The sequence below is a fragment of the Ylistrum balloti genome, unplaced genomic scaffold (genome assembly GCF_031769215.1).
Source record: "Ylistrum balloti isolate Yb309-2 unplaced genomic scaffold, AGI_CSIRO_Ybal_v1 Utg370332, whole genome shotgun sequence".
Taxonomy (NCBI): domain Eukaryota; kingdom Metazoa; phylum Mollusca; class Bivalvia; order Pectinida; family Pectinidae; genus Ylistrum; species Ylistrum balloti.
This window is the reverse complement of record NW_026782241.1, coordinates 491,351-512,472: the sequence shown is the minus strand read 5'-3', so window position 1 is coordinate 512,472 and position 21,122 is coordinate 491,351. Positions and strand designations below refer to the sequence as shown.

At 35.4% G+C, this 21,122-nt stretch overlaps 1 protein-coding gene across 6 annotated transcripts in view; it reads right to left on the bottom strand.

Moving 5' to 3' along the window:
- The window catches only part of LOC132553540 (activated Cdc42 kinase-like), a 101,597-nt gene that overhangs the window by 57,252 nt on the left and 23,223 nt on the right, over window positions 1-21,122 (bottom strand). For 3 of the 6 annotated variants that reach the window (XM_060217793.1, XM_060217788.1, XM_060217792.1), the window contains exons 1-2: window positions 18,470-18,810; window positions 5,953-6,001 (exon numbers count right to left, since the gene is read on the bottom strand). The gene's annotated coding sequence lies outside the window, so the exon portion shown is untranslated. Of the gene's footprint in view, window positions 1-5,952; window positions 6,002-13,329; window positions 13,462-18,469; window positions 18,811-21,122 lie in introns of those variants that run through there. The other 3 variants (XM_060217789.1, XM_060217790.1, XM_060217791.1) reach the window with 2 other exon arrangements.

The following is a 21,122-nucleotide window of genomic DNA, read 5'->3' as shown; positions in this document are numbered from 1 at the left end:
ATTGTAGGACTAATCTGATATATCTATGTTTGTAGTATTTACTTTTTAAACAAATTTTTGCCAAGGATGTCAATCTGATTATTTCCATTGCATTTTGCTATACTCTCTGACCAGCCCCGACCTTGTAAACTTTTCCTAGTCCCCTTTCCTGCTCTCTGACCAGCCTGGACCTTGTAAACTTTTCCTAGTCCCCTTTCCTGCTCTCTGACCAGCCTGGACCTTGTAAACTTTTCCTAGTCCCCTTTCCTGCTCTCTGACCAGCCCCGACCTTGTAACATTTTCCTTGCCCTTTTGTCTGCTCTCTGATCACCTTTGACATTGTAGCATTTCCCTAGCCCCCTCACCTACTAACTGACCAGCTTGACCTTGTAAAATACCTCTTAGTCCCTTTGCTTGCTCTCTTATTGGCCTTGACCTTGTAAACCTTTTCCCTAGACTAGTCTTAGCCTAGTAGCTCTATGTTTTCCTGTCCCGTCAGTCAATCATATATTTCCTTCTTTTCTGCCTTGCCTGATAATTAATTTTTTTCTGGTTTTCTATTAGATACTTTACCCTCTTTTTTCAATTCCTTTATTTGGCTATGTACCTTGACCTCTGAACTCTTTCTAAAGTCCAATAAGAGGTTGAATGAATTGAAGCCTTTCATGATGTTATTGTGTTAACCTTTGACTTGATGAACTCCACCTAGCACCATGTCAGCCATGTGTAAAAATCTGTTTTATAGGGACTTCCCTCAGCGAATTGATAAGACCTTTCATGTGTTATTCTGGAGTCTGACAGTGATACAAACAAATGCCACCTGTCTGAGACAGTGTTTGGGTAGTTACTCTTTCACCATACATGACCTTATTTTTTCCTTCACAATGCAGACTAAGTGCTCACCTTAGCAACAACAATATTCTCACCTCAAGCACTGTTCGCATATCCAGATGATAATCCAATTTTTATGCAGATATTTCCTACATCATTTCAACAGATGAGTATCTGAACATTTAGTTGACACCACTCTTGACCACTACATATTCAGATAAGTACACATCTGCCTTGACCCATCACTGACCTCAAATATTACCTATAGCATACAGACAATACTAGTTTGTTAACATTCCACAGTGACCAACAAAAGTACAAATGTCATCTCGCACCTCCTATTTTGTGTATCAGCTACAGGTAAGTGGTCAGAACTGGCCACAGGTAGTCTTGGACAACTGACCAGGCTGCCTTAACAACAGCTGGTCATCACTCTGCCTGTGTGTATATTAATTTCAAATTATGAGATACCATCAATCCTTTTCGAAAATGGCTGTAACTATATTTTTAAGCAGATCTTTACAATAAAATGAATACATCTGGACATCAATTAAGTTAATTCATGGGTAATATAGCAGCACTAAACCTTAGTTCTACTTGACTAATTAAATCAGAGTATATCAAAGTGAAAAAAATGTCAGACTTTTTTAAAAAAAAAAAATTCTAATAATTAACAATACGTTTAATCATATCTTTATCCCTCCTCATCATCTCTATTCTACCCTCAGTCACATACTCAAATCAAATAAAAATGTGAGGAGGATTGGGCCAAAACCAAGGATACAGCACACAACATGGTATAGACACACAATGTCAATGCCAGACACAGATCACCTCTGCAAACTTACATTCCACCACGCGTGTCAATATTACCAACTTTTCTGGCACTCAAAAATCACCATGCAACATCTGGATTACAAACTGGTTTTAGTAGGATCATCTTAATTTATTAATTAATATTTTAGAGAAATTCAATTTATTTTTTTCATCAGACCTAACTCACATCCAATGGTATAATATGTGAATATACCAAATTGTTTTTTCAATGCCGTAATACTTTATATTTTACCTTTTATTTATTTACTTTATCAATACATGTACTTTGAGATAAACTTGTAAGTACCACGATCAATATCTTAACATGCTACCCAACTGTGACTGAACTGCTTACACAAACATGAAATTCTCCCCTTGAAACTCATTTCAGATTTGTTTGACAAGTACAGATAACACATGATCCTTGTGACTCACCTGTCTTCCTTAATTATTACTTACCTGTGAGTCACTCTCCCCTTGTACCTGCATGTACCTGTTTTGCACATGCATCTCCTATACAGAGGAGCATACCTTGATATCTAAAACTTTGTCATGCATCTAGAAGTATGTGCATTTTCAGATTTAATTGACTTCAAAAAGGATAACTTTGAAATAAGGATATTGCTGTGCAACAATATCAGATCATTATTTAAAATCCTAATACAAAAGGCTGTAATGAACTATTAAGCTACTTTATATACCATATTACGTTGAAATATGTCAAGCCATGCATGAGGAGTAGTTTTTTTTTTCAAAGTTATGTAATTGTACCCACATCTTCTACTAGACCTAAATGCAAACAACTACCATGAGGGATAAGCATGCCTCATTAATTAATCATTTCTATCCAGTTTGGTCCCATCTTCTGTCCTTTAGAGCCCTTTGCTATGCCCTTCAGAGCTATCATCCTTTGCCCTTTAGAGCACCATCCTCTGCCCTATTGAGCCCCATCCTCTGCCCTTTAGAGCCCCATCCTCTGCCCTTCAGAGTGTCATCCTCTGCCCCTTAGAGCACCCTCCTGTGCCCTTAGAGCACCATCCTATGCCCTTTAGAGCCCCATCCTCTGAACTTCAGAGTGTCATCCTCTGCCCCTTAGAGCACCCTCCTCTGCCCTCAGAGCACCATGCTACCTTATAACCCTATTCAGACCAATCCTACTCTTAATCATTGTTCCCACCCTGGTACCCTTATTGAGTCTAATCCTACTCTTACTAACCTTACCTTACCATAGAGAGAATGACACTCATCTGCCCTTCCCTCTGTCCCCATTGCACCATAGCACATTCGTTTGCCCTACCTTGCCGCCCCTATCAGTCTTCATCCTAACCTTCTGCCCCTAATTGGCACCTGTCCAGGGCCTTTTTTTCTCTAACTTTTGGAATGGGAAACTAATTGGTTTGAATTTGGGAAAAAAGTGTGATCAAATATCAAATTTGGAAACATAATGAAACACAAACATATTAAATCTAAGCACTGAAGGAAATACACAACTATCTGAACACAGGGCTGACTGTCAACAAATTGTATATTGAAGAGTACCATCCTGTGTGTTTTGCTATTATTAAGGGAATTTGAATGCTTAAGTTTGGCTAACATAAAGATTATACCATTGGGAATAGGGCCCAGTCTGTCAAAAATCCTGCAGAAAAAAAAACTCTGCTGTCCTACCCCTTTTGGGCCCCATTCTTTGAAAAAGAGATTCAGAAACATTTTATTTTTATATTTAAAGAGGATCCCTGTTGTAGACAGACATATTTTACCTGCTGCGGATAGCAAGTATTTAAGATATCCATTTATAATGTATTTGTCTTCTGAACTTTAGGTCCACAGCAACAAATATATGTAGCTGATCATTTAAGTCTCTGGGAAGCTTAATGTTCTATCATTAATTCAAAAGAATTTCAGTATCAAAAGCCTGCAATACAACTGACTGCTAAAAATAAAATGTTACGTCATTCTAATTTTTTATTTTAGAAACTGCACGTAAAGTTTTGGAATGGTGGTGTTTAGGTTTGCTAAGTTACCAGCCAGATTAGTATTACAGCAAGGTGTTGAAGTGCTTCTATTCATGTATATTTATGGCGTGCAACTAAGTGGCCAAATGGCAGATTGTTTGAGAAAATGTTCACCATAATTATCCCTAGGATTGTTGCCTTAACAACTACTGCAACATGTCCTATTGATGTGTTACAAACTCCACCTGCAATAACCCAAGGCAGCCAACACATAACCTGACTCAAAGTCCTAGTGTGGACTTATTATAGAACTAAAGCCAAAGGAAAATTTCATCATAATATAAAATAAGCTCTGGAGTCAACACCCCTCTTCACAGGGTGGGCTTATTACAGGAATAAAGCCAAGGAACCAACTCATTTAGTGGATGGGATTATTTCAAATAGAAGACAATAAAACCTTGGACAAAAGTATAACGTGATGCTAAGACAACATGTGGGCTTGTTATAGCATAATAAGCTAAGGAGTTAACTCATAACCCCTGACATAAAGTTATAGGGTGGGCTTATTAGAGAACTAAAGTCCAGGGAACAAATTATAACACTCATCAGATTTCATGGGTGGGCTTATTACAGAACAATGGTTCATCAACACACATGGGCTTATTGTCTGATAAATACTATTAAGACATTATTTTGCTTCCAATGATGATGTCTGGCTTTACTGTGATTAAATGACACCACATCAGCAGTTACAAATCTCCTACACAAGAGAAGAATAATGCAATTTAAAGCCAACATTTCTCACACCCTTCTAATTCTCCAAAGGTGTTTATAGCTTTATAATTAAAAGAAAGTCGGTCAGCCAGAGAAGCTGAAATGATTAAACATAATAACAAAAAATGCCCCGCATTTAAACGAAACCATATTCAGAGCATGGATGGAGCTCATCATTACAGAAAGATCTAACACAGATTTGTTAATTTGAAATCTTTTCCTCTATCATAACATAATTTTTAACGAAATTCTACATTTAAAGGACTTCGTGAGAAAGTTCTTGTAGCTTGGTCACTGCCAAAGTATGAAGAAGAAGCTGACAAGGTAAATCCAATGACCCCTTCCACATGAGTGATCCTAAGTTCATCTGTCACTAACAGGCTCCACACGAGTGATTTCACATTCCTAAACGATTATAGCTATACAAAAACATTTAACTTCTGGGAAAAAAAGCTTGCAGGATATTCGATATCAACAATTTCTGTAAAATTATTTACATCTCTTCACTAAAACTGGCCGAACTTTTGTAGTGGGAACTCCAACATCTACAAGAATACTCTGACATCTTGGGCTACATGACCACTGCAGGGATACTCTGCTTGACCACCGATAAGCCTCTATCTCTATATCTGACAATAAGCTTGTGTCTAGGCCCATAAGCACCATATATATTGCTTTTCAGTAGAACTACCAACAAATACTAGTTTTTCTCTAGGAAGACAAACGAGCCAGACAGAGATTAGTTAGAATGGTCACAGTAGCGTCTGGTCCAGCCCTAACTAAAAATTATATTAAATCTTTTTTTTTCCCAATTTTCTTTGACAGGTAACTGTGACCAATAAGCACTGTCTTCAGCATACCAAGGTGCCAAAGCAACTGCAAGCTGACAATGCTTGCACCACTTTGATATTTCCTATCAGTCTGGTTAGCTTTGCATGAAGAAATCATTTTTCCCTAGCAATTCCTCGTTGCTTCTGTGCTTGGTATTTGTTTTAATTAAAAGAAATGAAAAATCACCAAAAGTTTTAAAATAATGTAATTGATTAGAATCCCTACCGTAAAGTCTGTTTACAACTGTTATCTGTCCCTTCGATGATGAAGCAGTAGAATGATGGTCTCAGGTCAGACCTCCAATAAATACTAACAATATTCTCAGTAGTATACGTGACATGTCAAAATACTATAGTACACAAATTTAGGATCATGTTTCAGCACATTCCTACAGTGTCATCTTCTTTCATCAAAATCAGAAACCATATCAGAATATTCTATAAACGAAATTTTTACACATTTCTTTGCTTCCGGTCTGAAATTGTATATATTTTATGATTTTTAAATTTCTTCTTTTTTTTCTTCTCAATTTGATATAAATTCTCAGCACTGTAAATAGATGATAATATTACAAAGGGTGCATACACTGTTAACACAAGCAATAAAAGCACACTTGATTCATAAGAAGGACATCCTTAAGAAGGATAATTTTTTTCTCATAAAATATTAATTCAAAATCTGGTTGCAATAAAATATTGTTTTGGCTTTAATTTGATAAGAATTAAAGAAATTCAGATTTACTGCTGAGCTGAAGTGCCTTTCTTACCTTTCTGAAGTTATTTTAATCCCAGGATCAGCATTATAAGAGAGTCACCCTGTAAAACATAACACATACATGAATTAGTCTCTAGCACATGTAAATTATCAAACATCTCAAAATTTTTCATTAGAAATATGTATAAAATGTAGACAATGTCAAAAGTACACCCATCTAAATTTTAGAGAAATTTATATTTATTTTTACAAATACAAAATGTAGTCAATTCTGATAAAGAACCTAACAAGTGAACAGATCCCTTGCAGAACAATACTGTTTTATTCATCAAACTGCAAACGTCGGGGTGAAAAATAGAATATCAGTCATTGTCACTACTAAAGAACCTAAAATACTTTCTTTCTCACTCTCTATTAGAATGAACCAGTTCAACATTTACCAAGCAATCTAATTTTTGTTAAGTAAAAATGTAAGACTATGTTGATGTTTTTTTGCTGTGTTTATCATCCGAGAACAGCCATTATCATTTGAGGTGAGGTCTCCTAGTAGTAGCTGGTGGCTACTTCACTGAACAACATACCAGAGGTCCACCACATGCCATTCACAGCAATTAGGGTGTAAAGTGTTCTGTCTAATACTGGTTTGTTTCTCAGTTTCCTGATAAACATCTACCACCACAAGTATAGATCGTCATTCCACACTCTTCAGATCTTCAGTTGAAATTATGTAGAGCAAGACACTAATCAACTGAACTATCCCCCCCCACCCCCCCACCAAGATAATAGTTGAAAATAAAGACTTTTTTTACAGTATAAAGTCTCATTTTAAAGCATCATATGCATTGTCTGCTACTTACAACTCTACCATATTTATCCAGCTTTAACCCCATGTTTGACAATAAGCTCCTCCATTAATATATTGCCAGTTTATTGTCCTGCAGTAAGCCAACCCCATGACTTTATATGTTGACACCCACAGCTTGTACTTCAGGACAAAAACAATTTTTTTTCCATCAAGATTCCTTCAGGCTAATTAAATTTAAGTACATCTGAAACAGTGATGAAAGGGTGATGTATTCGTTAACTTTGTTAAATCTGTTTTTACAAAATATGAAAAATCTGTTATTCCAACATCAAACTAATTTTCTTCATGGTTAAAAATATTGGGATGTCTGTATATTTTGAACAAGTAAAAAAAAAGTTGGAACATCTGCAGAAACGCAGAGATTCCAAAATGTCTAGACTAGCTACTCCCTCTAAAACATTGAACTGGCAAGGGAGATCTTATGATTTTAGACTGTTTGACAAGTTTGATTATAATATTCAAACTCAGGGGTAATACTAATTACATAAAAATAATTCAAATGAAAAATTGTTTTAAATTTTTTTTTAACTTGTTTGTTAAAGTCTAAACCAGGACGTGGAGACTGTTGTTTTACCTAGATATAAACAGTGATACTCTGCTGGTGCTTTGTCTGACACATCTCTCTAGTTACCTTCCATTTGAAACAGAGACTACAAGAAGCCTGGAGAGTCAATCTGATTTAGTTATAACAGCCCTTATAACATGTCAGTAGTATTTTTCCACCATCAATCTAACACCAGGTACAATTGAATATTTTTGGTTTACAATCACCTTATATCTTTATATGTGAACCAGATTTACACAATTTCCCTGATAATAATCTCAGTAATAAACTGATAATGAAAATGCTCACCAGTTGATCAATTCAACAAGAACACCAAACTAATCCTGATCAAAGTTACATAGTGTTTATTTGACATAAATGAGGTCCATCAAGATTAATTATAGTCATCAGACTTTTCAGACATTTACTACTATGTCTATGTCTGCAAGGCCAACATCAGGATTAATTATAGCCATCAGACGTTTCGGACATTTACTACCCAGTCTCAGCATCAATATGATAACTACAGCCATTAGACTTTCCGAATGTTTACTACCCTGTCCATGGTAGGACCACCATCTGTTACATAACAAGACATGTGTATGAGTGGGTGTGTTAACACTTCCTGGGTACACTAGCTGACTCAACATTGCTTCAAACAGCTGGACCAATCTGTGGTTATCAATCTCACACTGAGTCCGTCATCTTATCTTAATAGGATGGGGACATGGAAAAAGAGTTGGTTCCCAATGAGATGGGGACAGAGTAAAGACAGGAGTTGGATTCCAATGGGATGGGGACAGAGTAAAAACAGGAGTTGAATCACAATTGGAGGGGGGACAAGGTAAAGACAGGAGTTGGATCCTAATGTGACAGAGTAAAGAGAGGAGTAGGATCTCAATGGGAAGAGGGGTAGGGTAAAAACAGTTTGATCTCAATAACAGGTTTATTCTTGAGGAAAAATAAAGGGTCAATCTTGAATCAATATCATGGGTTATTATTGAGGAAAAATGAAGGCCAATCTTGAATCAATATCATGGGTCATTCTTCAACTGATATCATTGTTAATGGGTTAATGATATAAGTAAGTAATGAGGGTTCTTTTGCTGTAAATAAAAACTGATTATTTGAGTGCTTCACAGTTAAGATAATATGGTATTTAATGGATCTATATTGCACAGTAATGGAAATTTAATTGAAATCCTATCAAGTTTCCCTATTTTTTTTTAAAGTTCAAAAGTAGTTTCTTCATGAAAATATCAAAGTATCATGTTGTTTTAAATTGGCTTTAAAATCTATCTGACAGCACTTCTAACAACAGTGTCGATTTACTGTATTTTTCCCCCTTTTCAACCCTTATTTTCATGTTTAGCTTAGTTGACAAGTTGAAATGAAGTCCATTATCAACAGAATACAAAATACATTGTTGGCCAACTGGTCCCATTCATAAGTATAGATAGCTGCTAACAATGGCCCTCTAATTCAGATATATCAGGTTTCTCCTTCATATATACATTCACACATTCTATCTAAGTGGGTCAAAGCATGGCTAAGTCCCAGGGTTAATTGACCTCGACCATATATGGTAGTGAAGGCAGTCCATTCCTCAGTGTAAATTAACCATCTCCTACCTCATGAGGTCTGTAGGTATTAAATCTAATCCATTCCTCAGTGTAAATTAACCGAAGCCAAACTCTTCATTCAGACAGATAGACAAACTTACAAATCCTACTACAACTGAATAGTAATTAATTCCTCAGTAAAAACAGACCAGCTTAACCTCATTGCTGTATAAATGGTAGGGATAGAGAAGATACAAAAGATTATAGAAAATTATTCCAACTTCCATCCTATCATCAAAACAGTTTGTTTGAATCTGTTAGCAGTCTACACCAGCTGTTACTGAGATAGGACAGTCTAAACCATCCCTTACTGGGATTGGACAGTCTAAACAAATCCTTTCTGAGATTGGACAGTCTAAACCATCCCTTTCTGAGATTGGACAGTCTAAACCATCCCTTACTGAGATCAGAGAGTCTAAACCATCCCTTACTGAGATGGGACAGTCCTAACCATCCCTTACTGAGATCAGAGAGTCTAAACCATCCCTTACTGAGATGGGACAGTCCTAACCATCCCTTGCTGAGATCAGACAGTCTAAACCATCCCTTACTGAAATCAGACAGTCTAAACCATCCCTTACTGAGATCAGACAGTCTAAACCATCCCTTACTGAGATGGGACAGTCCTAACCATCCCTTACTGAAATCAGACAGTCTAAACCATCCCTTACTGAGATCAGACAGTCTAAAACAACCCTTACTGAGATCAGACAGTCTAAACCATCCCTTACATGATCTTTACTGAGATAGGACAATGTGTTAGGACATTGTAAGTGAATTATCAATAGAAAACCCACAACAAGCATTCTACCAAACAGTAACCAACAACCAATATTAATGTATCTAAACCTCAGATTTAAGATTTTTTTTGAACACTCAATATCAAAACCTTTTTACCCATTTTGACCAACAAAAACTCTAAGGAAACATCCAATGTATACCAGCAAGGGGAAAACGTCTTCAAACTGTATTGTTTTAAGATATAAAGTAGATATCATTCAAGCTCTGCTTTGATAGGAAAATAAAAAAGAAAAAACACCCAAAAAACATCTGTACAAACTTTATGTAAACATAGTACTAGAGCATTTGGACCAATGTACTAGAGCATTTGGACCAATTAAAACAATCAAATCCCTCAAGCAGTGGAAATTGATACTGTTTAGAGAATGGAAAAAGGGACATCATCATATGATATATCCTGCCAACACATTCTTTAGCCTTATCAAACAAGCCAAATTATTCCAGACATCAGAATCACCCTCATATTCTCTATTCTGTTCATCAAGTCATGCATACTACCACAAGTTCTCAGTTCTAGTAATGTCATGGTTAGCACTAGGAACTGTTAAGGATCTAATTTTGGGAAAAAATGAATCCTGATAGAAACACTCAAATTATTATCTGCCATCCTAAACTAAAAGTGTTTAAATGAGATGTTGACATCAATCTAGACTGACAGTTGCTTATTAGTGATCTGATCTGCCAGTCAACTTTTTAAATGGACCATTTCCTTTCCTAATAGTAGGTTGTGTTGTCTGAGCCATATATTTCAATACAACTATAATTATGTACCAGACTTTTATTTATTTTGCAACAGTTCAAATGTCATTACCCCCAGACAATACTGAGAATTGGTAAGGTTAATAACATGAATCAGACAAATGACAGCTTCAAAATCATAAGGAGTCATAGGCCTATGGCACGAGGACCTAGTACTGATCAGTAAAAAGCATTGTCTAATCTAAAGAGCAAAAATTCTGTGCAAAAACTCCATACACAAGGGGGCACTAAAAATTTTACTACATTTAAATCTACCATCCAAAACGGTATAGATCAAAGGGCAATAACTCTGTAAACAGAGGGACATTGAAAAACTTCTAATACATTAAGATTCACCTTTCAAAACATGAAAAAAGGGCCATAACTCTGCATAAGGTACATAATAAATGGCAATAACTCTGTAAATAAAAGGGCACTTGCATCTTTAAGTTTAGAGTACATGAAACTCCACCATTCAAAAAGTACTACAAAACTACTGGGTATGGCTATTTCCTCTTTCTCTACTGACCTTAACTTTTCATATTAACCTTGAACATTTTTAGTCATTTTTCTAGAAAGTATTATTTAAGTCATTTCCATTCTTCTATCACACTTAAAGATGAAGAAAATAGAGTATAACTGAAACAATCAGTGAATGCTCCCCGAAAACATCTTCACTGGACACAAAATACACTAAGGGCAATAATTTTCTAATTGAAAGGTTCCAGGTCCTGACTTTGGTACATTCTATATCCTCTTAGTATGAACAATGTATACACCAAGTGTCATTATCCTAGTTTAAATGAAAGCAAAGTTATGCTCAGACATAAAATATTATCAAAGGACAAAAAGTCTGTAATTGTGGGCTTGGCAGCCCCAACTTTGTTGCACTTCACTCTGCCCTAGTATGACCAATGCACACGTCAAGGTCCATTATTTCAATTTAGAAGAAAGCAGAGTTGTGTTCCAGACACAAAATTTTAACAAAGGGCAATAACTCTGTAATTAAACAAGCAAAGACAATTGTACACTGCACACTACCTTAGTATAAACAATGTATACACTAACTTTCTTAATCCAAGTTTAAATGCAAGCAAAGTAAAATAATGCTGCAGACACAAAACATTAATAAAGGGAAATAACTCTGTAATTGAAGAGTCGTGGGCCCTGAATTTGGTACACTGTACACTTTCCTAGTATGACATATATATACACCAAGTATCATGACCCTTGCTTATCTGATGGTAAATTTATGCCCCAGAAATGACAGGTCAGATTGACAAAGTGGCAAATATATGCTCCACAGAAATATTTTGGAGAAATTTAACAGCAAAATAAACTTTATTTTTAAAAATGTGTTATCACAAACCATATTTTATTGCTAATTATAATTTAACACAATATAAGTTGTCAGTTAATGATCTGTAAGATAAATGATATAAACAATGTGAATTTTTACATAATTTGTTCTTTATAAAAATAGACAGAAAAAAAGAAACCCACTCACTGTAGAAGTTATGACTTTTAGTAATAAAAAGATGACTTTAACTGACAAGCACAGCTGAGCTCTAATTATGGAGAAATGAGTACAGGGACGGAACGTGTTTATAGACAGAAGATTAGAAAGTATTGGCCAACATTCCTGTGTGTACATTTTGAATGCTGTGTAGTTCATTAGTATGAGTAGACACACAAAGTGATATTCTATGAATAAAACAGCAGCTGTCTATCATTCTTCCAACAATTACAGGGTAGACTTGGTATAAAATTGTTTCCAGCAAAATTAAATACAGAGCACCTGTATCAACATCACTAAACTTATTTGTCACTTACTTCCCTTATCTTTGAATGATCATCCTGTATTGAAAGAGATGTCAAGTTGTTTTCAATGCCATGCCCATATAAGGTGATGTCTAATTAAATTCAGAGTCATGCAATATCAAATAGAGATATACAAGCAGTACATGAACTTGTTTTTCCAGTCCATAACATATTGAGTACTGAAGATTTTTGTTCAGTTTGAGAAGTTTAAAAATCAATTTTGCTCAAAATACTTAATTTGTGACAACCAAAAAAGAAGAAAAATAACTTTTACACGGTTTTCTTTAATCAATCGGCTGTAGGAAGTAAAATGTGTAACTTTTTAAGGAAAGTAGGCTTACCTACAGATAAGGCCTTACTCATGTCCCATAAACCTTCCACAAAATACATGTATGGTGCCAGACACCACTTCTCTACACCATTATTATGAATTAATGTACATGTAGAGGACAACTATATATTGCAGGAATATGTATAGGGGTCTTACTTAAGTGTTGATATGATAAGAAATTCATAAACAAACTAGGTCAATATTACATTCTTACAAGGTTTAGCAAATTTCACGTCACATTAGCCCAAGTGCAAGATTCTATTTATCATACATTTCTGAAAAATAAGTGAAAACTCAAATTCATTTCTCTATAGGACTTATTTCAATGTGGATGGTATGTTTTTCACCACCAAGACAATCATGTCACATCATCAATATTTCACTTGTTCATGATATATCACAAAAGTCTTAGTATGACATGGCTGAATGATATATACAACAGGCTGGTCATGTGATAAACATACTATGAATGAGAGATATATGTAATATCACTAACATGAACTTAACATATGTTTACAGTAGACAGACAAAATTTATTGATCAACTTTAATACATTTCTTACAAGAACAAATTACCTATACCCAAATGATTAAACGTAAAATTCAATTAACAAAAATATAGAGCTCCAATTTACCACTAGAATATAGAAATACCTCTTTTCGTGTATATATTATTAGCCCTATCCTACAGGTCGACAGTTTACCAACCTTGACAGCCAGTAAGTATCCTTGTGTCCCTGCAGTGTGTTTATAGATCCTTGTATGTATGTTATGTTAAATTGAATCACCACAGCACCAACTAAACGTTACACCAGATATTGTCGCCTGTATAAAGTCATACACATTAAAAGTCTATACATGCTGTAGTGCATTATCATATTATGTAAATACAGGAGTGTACTACCTATATACCTTCCATAGCTGTCCTAGATCTGTGTGTTTATACCTCAGACATCACAATACTACGTGCGTCTCTTGGTATATACATGCAGTAGGTCAGATTAGCTGGAAGTTGTAATGCACTTACCCGATTAGGTACCGACCTGTATGTGCAATGGCTGACAGATCAGTGGAGTGTGGAAGCTATTTATTATCCAGTCTACACAATTAAGTACTAGTTAACTTAAGTGGTCTACACAAGGTCTAGTTAACTTGACATGATCTACACAAAGCTTAGCTAACAGTATGTATATTAAACTTTACATGAATAACATAAGGTCTAGTTAGCTTTACATGGTCTACAAAAGACCTAGTTAACTTAACATGGTCTAGTTAGCTTTACATGGTCTATACAAGACCTAGTTAACTTAACATGGTTTACATGAGGTCCAGTTAGCTTTACATGGTCTACACAAGGCCTAGTTAACTTAACATGGTTTACATGAGGTCTTAAGTTAGCTTTACATGGTCTACACAAGACCTAGCTAACTTAGCATGGTTTACATGAGGTCTAGTTAGCTTTACATGGTCTATACAAGACCTAGTTAACTTAACATGGTTTACATGAGGTCCAGTTAGCTTTACATGGTCTACACAAGGCCTAGTTAACTTAACATGGTTTACATGAGGTCTTAAGTTAGCTTTACATGGTCTACACAAGACCTAGCTAACTTAGCATGGTTTACATGAGGTCTAGTTAGCTTTACATGGTCTACACAGGACCTAGTTAACTTAACATGGTCTACATGAGGTCTTAAGTTAGCTTTACATGGTCTACACAAGACCTAGCTAACTTAACATGGTTTACACAAGGTCTTAAGTTAGCTTTTCATGGTCTACACAAGGCCCAGTTAACTTAACATGGTTTACACAAGGTCTTAAGTTAGCATTACCATGTCTACACAAGACCTAGTTAACTTTACATGGTTTACATGAGGTCAAGTTAACTTTTCATGGTCTACACATGCTCCAGGTAAATTTACATGGTCTACACAAGACCTAGTTAACTTAACATGGTTTATATGATGCCTAGATTTACATAAGCCCTGTTTTACTTGGTTGGCTTACTCTAAGGCTACAAGACAGACTGACAGCATCTGATGATGAAATGTGCGTCACTGTATACTTGGAATAAGGTTTCATAATCATCTCACAATAAGTCCATCTCTTGTTATAAGCCCATCCACAAATACAGGATTTTCAGCAATATCACAAATGATGTTTTCTTCTGTTTAACAAGCCTATTCCCCTACTTTAAGTTAGAGGTAATGTTCATACATCCTAGACTTACAGGATAACACAGTCAGAAGTCAGCCGTCTCAGTGAGACACTTTTAACTCATCAACCATAGACCTCTAAACACAAGGCAATTGACCTTGAACTAAAGAAGGTAATTGAACTTATATCTTGTATATGTGTAGTTGTGTTATACCCCTGCTGTTCATCTCTGCCTAAGTAATAGTGCAGGTTTACTCCTTACCACTTCCATTTACTTTTCTGGCCTTCATGTACTGGGGCTTTTTTCCTTCTTGAAATATGCCAGATCTTCTTTGCAACGATGGAAACCTCATTTCCTGTGAGAACTTATTATGATTATGTATGTACATGTACCAAGAAAGAATAGAGTGCCAGCATGAAGTAACATTTACTTTCCTAATTAGAAAGTGTTTGAGGAACTATGATGACAATGTCTTTTAGACATGATAAACTTAATGAGAAATACAGAAGTGACACACCATTGCTTTGTATCTTGTCTCTTGACTTCATGTCATTTGAAATTATGCTTTCATTGGTGTATTTAGATAACTAGTCTCAATAGTGTATTAAGATATCTGATCTCACTGGTGAATTTATATTGCTAGTCTCAATAGTGTATTAAGATATCTGATCTCACTGGTGTATTTATATTGTTAGTCTCAATAATGTATATAGATATCTAGTGCAATTGGCTTTCAGATATATCTTATTTCATTTGAACATATCAAGTCTTGTTGGTGTATTCAAGTCTTGTTGGTGTATTTAGATATCAAGTCTTGTTAATGTATTTACATATCAAGTCTTGTTAATGTATTTAGATATAAAGCCTTGCTGGTGTATTTAGATATAAAGCCTTGCTGGTATATTTAAGCCTTGCTGGTGTATTTATATATTTAGTCTTGTTGGTTTTATTAAGATATCTCATTGATGTACTTGGATATCTAGTCTCATTTGTACGTTTTGACTTTGGGTATCTGGTCAGGATATCTGTGACTGTTTGTCTGGAAAGACTGAAGCAGGAAATGACAACACAAATGAACTCTACCACAAAGCTGCTGGATTACAAGGTCAGAGGATTAAGGTAAAAGAGAAAATGCCCAGTACTTTATAGGACAACAATGTGGTTGAAGTACAAGGTCAGAGGATTAAGGTGAAAGTGAAAATGTCTAGAACTTTATATGTAGATTTTGTTTATATATAGATCATATATGCGGCACCTATAAAACACACTTATCCTCAGGCAGTGTATAAATCCACTGTGACACAATCCCTCAGATACACAAAGCACAAGTCCACTTGTTCATTCATACAGGTAGAATTAACACCTGTGAGATGAATGTCACACCTTTCTAATGTCTTGGTAGTCTAAAAATTTAGAGGGCTGAATAGATGTGGTTTTGTGAACTGATGAAAGGCTGTAAACATGTAAGGGTTTTCTGTTTGCCACCACTATAAAAAAAGCCTCAATAACTACCAAGTAGTCCCTCTTGATTCCCTTACCAGGTCCTCCCTAAATACTAGACCTCTCCTTCATAGTTGATGAATCTTTACCCTAGACTGGCATCTACCCCTTATCCCTGGCTTTATCAGTTGGCTGTGCACCTTGTTTTTGTACCTTATTTCCGCCAACACATCCTGATTACACAAGAGTACTGGGTAACATGTTTTATCACTTCATACAAACTAATATAAACAGGGCCAGAATCTGTTCCTGTCTACTTCTATAACCGCACCTACTGATACTAATCTTGGCACGGTTTTTTAGGTTGATATGCAGTTACACATACCATTAAGATAGTCCATTCAACACAATATTCATATGTAGCATCTGTGTTCTTGTCAATATTGAGTCAGGTCAAAGGAGGTAAATATCAGCTGATTAATTAGACTATCTAATTAGTATCCTGTTACGATGATAAAATTCCATAATCTAATTAAGCTTAATATTGTTTGAGTTTAGGACACAAAATCAAGCAATTTCTGTTTCCTGTTTTCATAGTTTCCACTTCTGCAACAAAAACAGCTAACAACTATAAATTTCCACCGGGTGGCAATTTTCATAAGCCAGAAAAACACTGATATAACTGAAGAACAATAATTTATGATTTAATCTATTCTTCATGATATTTAGATAACTTGCATTCGTTGAACAAATTCTTGGAGTTTTTCTCATACCTGGACAATCCATCTTGCACTTGATTAACTTTTCTCTTTCCACACACATTTCATGAACAAAGTCACAAAAAATCTTACATCATGAAAATTGTATAAGCCATTTTTTCTGCGTCTGACAAGTACCTAGCTAGCTTGCTGTTACCATATCGAGCCAGAAAGACATATGCTGGGAAGTAAACATTTGATGGACAGATTACACAAAGCAACCTATGCAGTTAAATTTCTGCAGGATCCTAAACCGAAGCCTGGGAAATCTTTTTGAAATTTTCTAGATATTGTATATAAAAGACGTTCAAATGGTTTGCTAGCTGTTTTTGAGATCTCCCCACAGATACAGGGTATTAAGTCTCCTGCCATGTTTAATGGGCCAGAGATGAGAGTAGAAATGCTTATTTTTAATAACAACCATACTCCAGCTCTTCATCCTGTTTTCCACATTACAAACCACAACTGGAGAACTTGCCACCAGTCACACACAATAAGGGTGTAGTTTGTGCCTACACATCACATGAGTTGGCTGGGTGTATGTTGACTGTTTAAGTCATATCAATAATTTGTTATAAAAGAGATTTTTCACAGAAGTTTTATGGAGTCAGATTACATTATGTATAGCATCTGACAGCTGTAGGTTATAATCCTGATGGGCTAGATCCTGGCAAGCAGTTCCCAAGAAAATGTCACTATTTGACAGACAGACTTGGGAGTTTTAGAACTCCCCTCCTCACAACCCCAGGTATCTGTAGATTATGCAATAAGGTGAGGGGTTAATCCATTTATGTAACTTGGTCCTGGATCGAGGAAAGAATGGGGGATTATATTCTCTGTGTATCAAAGACTCCCACCCACAAAACAACATCTTTATGTCCTGAAAACGTAAACCTCTGTATGCATCCTGTCTGGAAAAAAAGGATTTTTTTTTCTGAAATCATATCCTGTCTGGAAAAAAGGGATTTTTTTTTTTTTTTGAAATCAAGTATTATTCTCACTGAAACCCACTGATAATCTGGCTATTTTGAAAGCATTTCATTTAGCAGTTAGACTCAGGCCCCTGTCTCTATAACATTAAATTATAAATGAAATTGAGGTTTAAACCGTTAGTTTCCCAGTTAAGTTTGATTCCAACATAAGTGTGAAACTAGAAGATAAACAAATGGAAAATAAAACTAAGCAATTCTGTATAAAATCTTTGGTGCTGACAGTAGCCAGTCTTCTTGGAATTGGCAAAGCTTTACTTTAAATAACTTTTACATCACAGAAATTATTAGAATTTCCCAGTTACAAGTTCTTAATGGAATATACATGTAGTTTTTCAAGTCAAGCACATATATATTAATTGAATGTTCTAGCTGGCATTGGCCTGATGGGGAGACCAATTGTTTCCCGATCTTGTACTGTACCTGAAGTCTACTAAAGAAACCTCTGTGGTGATATGTGGTGTTACAGATGCTGTCAGTTTACATACCACAAGTCTACTCACCTCAAAGTTCACCTCCACAATCTTCTGTAATCCCTGTAGATCAAACAGTAGTATCACTTCTGTTACAGCCAAACTACACACTGGGTTAACCAGTTATCCCTCGTTATATCTCCTCTTCCATCCAGTACCCACCAAATAATCCACAGAAAAAATTCACAAAATATTTCAGCAGTGTAAGATGCACTAATGTAATCCCATAGTTCATTCACTGACTTCCAAATCTCTGATCATCATCAATCACATACAGCCTGTAAACACAGAAAGGAAGATTCACCTGACTTTTTGAATGAAATTGATTTAAATTGACTGCTACAAATGAGAAGCTTGAATGCTACACTGACAGTGTTCTGTGAGGGAGGGTCTGCGTGGGGACAAAGATCTCCTCTGTACCAACACCAGTAATAAGATACTTCCCTTGGTTTATCTCAGACCAGCATGAGGCTCTCAGCGGGGGAGTTCCAACATATACACAGTTCGCTCAAACTGTCATTAGTTATCAAAAGGATGCTCTCTAATCATGTAAAATAATAAAATAATGTGAGGCATCCAAGGGGAAATGTCTTATGATATTTGTTTTGGGTCCTTTGAAATGGTAGCTTTGAAAACCTGAGAAAGTGTTTTTAATTGTTTCTCTTACAACTTCAAATACGAAATAAGTTACGAGAAAATGCCAGTTAAAGAAACATTAATAATTATCAATTGGCTAAAAAGTACAAGATATGATATACAAGGAAATAGAAAAAAATATATACTATGATGCCTCTGAATTTAGGTACCATAATTACTCAAGAGGACTCTGTCAAGGGGACAATACATTACATGTACCTATGACTCAAAGACAAAGCAGCATTTAATTGTGATTTTAATGAACATATTAATCAGAGGAGGCTTATTACCAAACATGGGCTTATTACTAGTCATAATGTCCATACAGTTAGCCTTACAAAAGCCAAGAGCAGCTGTTCTTCAATTAAAGGACAAATATATGTAATGTTAAAATTGTTCTGCCATACAGATGAGTGTAAATCAAATGCTATAAATTAGATATCACATGGTATGATGGTAGTAATTGTGTGAACATTAATTTCTTTTAAAATTAAAGATGTCACATGTCTAATTTTTGTAACCTACAATGAGTTATAAAGGTCTCAGCCTATCTTACCTACATGACTGTCGGCCTGGTAAAGTATACTACAGGTAAACGTCAGGTAAAGGTGAGACAAAATACCTGTATATTTACCTGTGGCCTTACACTTGACAAAAACTTCTTAAAGAAAATTGTAAACTGTATCTCATGCTCCTTTTTATGCTATTTTGAAATCACTCTCCTCTATATTATATCTAGAAAAGTCAACCTTAATGATAGCCTTTAGTCACTGTAGCATACATATGTACTTCCCATCACTTTCTTCAGTCAAGCATAAATCTGTAAATTAAACCACAAAAATGTTTAAAATGACAAGATATTCACACCAAATTACAGCAATAGATCCTTTATTTGTTTGATTTTAGCTGTAATAGATATGTACTAATAAAAACATGAAAAATCTTATCCCATCATATACAGAATTACCTCCCTTGTTTGAACTGTTCAAACTTTTGGCCTTGTATTGAGAATGTGACTTCTGTCCCCAGAGTGGGTATGACAGATAGCTATAACAACATAATAACTATCAAAAGGAATATGGAAAAATCCTGGGAAAATAAATCAGGACATCACAAGTATAAAGTTTTTAACAGGGGAGAACGTATGCAAATCAGTGGTGAAAAATGTATTATAAATACCCCTGGAACATACAAATGTACGATTACTGCTATTATGAGAAAAACAGCATGAACTCCTTAAGGTCACTGTGAGGCAAATAAAGTAAACAGATGAGGATAGCTCTGTCTATAGACAATGGTAGTGGAAGATTCTATTGATTTCATTCCATTAGCTTTTATTCTTTACCAATAATTTCAACATTTTCCATCAAGTTTCCAGGTCTGTAAGTTAATAAAGTTTTGAACAGTGGGGGAGGTCAGTGATGAAAAAATGTATTATAAATACCCATGGAACACACAATTATTGCTATTATGAGAAAAACAGAACGAACTCCCTAGGGTTGCTGTGAGGCAAATAAAGTAAACAGATGAGGATAGACAACAGCAGCAGAAAATTCTATTACTTTCATTCCATTAGCTTTTATTTTTTACCAATTTTACAACATTTTCCCATCAAGTTTCCAGGTCTGTAAGTTAGTTTGAATATTTCCGTGAAACCATTTCAATATTTCAAATCTATTTGTAAAGACTGCACTATTACTCAGTGTTATGATTTCACCACGAAATAACTGATTTTACGATTCATTATGAACAATTAAAATCTCTTAAGGAGGAACATTCCCCTATCTTCATTATTTCTGGAGACACCTTTGGGAAAGAATTTTGAAAAATCAGGAATCGCTTCTTGTCACAACTGACAACATTTTATGGGAAGCTAGATCAGTGATTGTATAAAGGCACCAACCTTCATCACAGTCGGGATGTTAACTGCCAATTAGATAATTGGTAGAACTGAATTATTGAAGCAGACATGATCTTAGACTAGAGTGTGTGGTAATCATGTTTCCTGGGGGAAGGGGCACCATAGGAATGGCATCACACTCTGAGG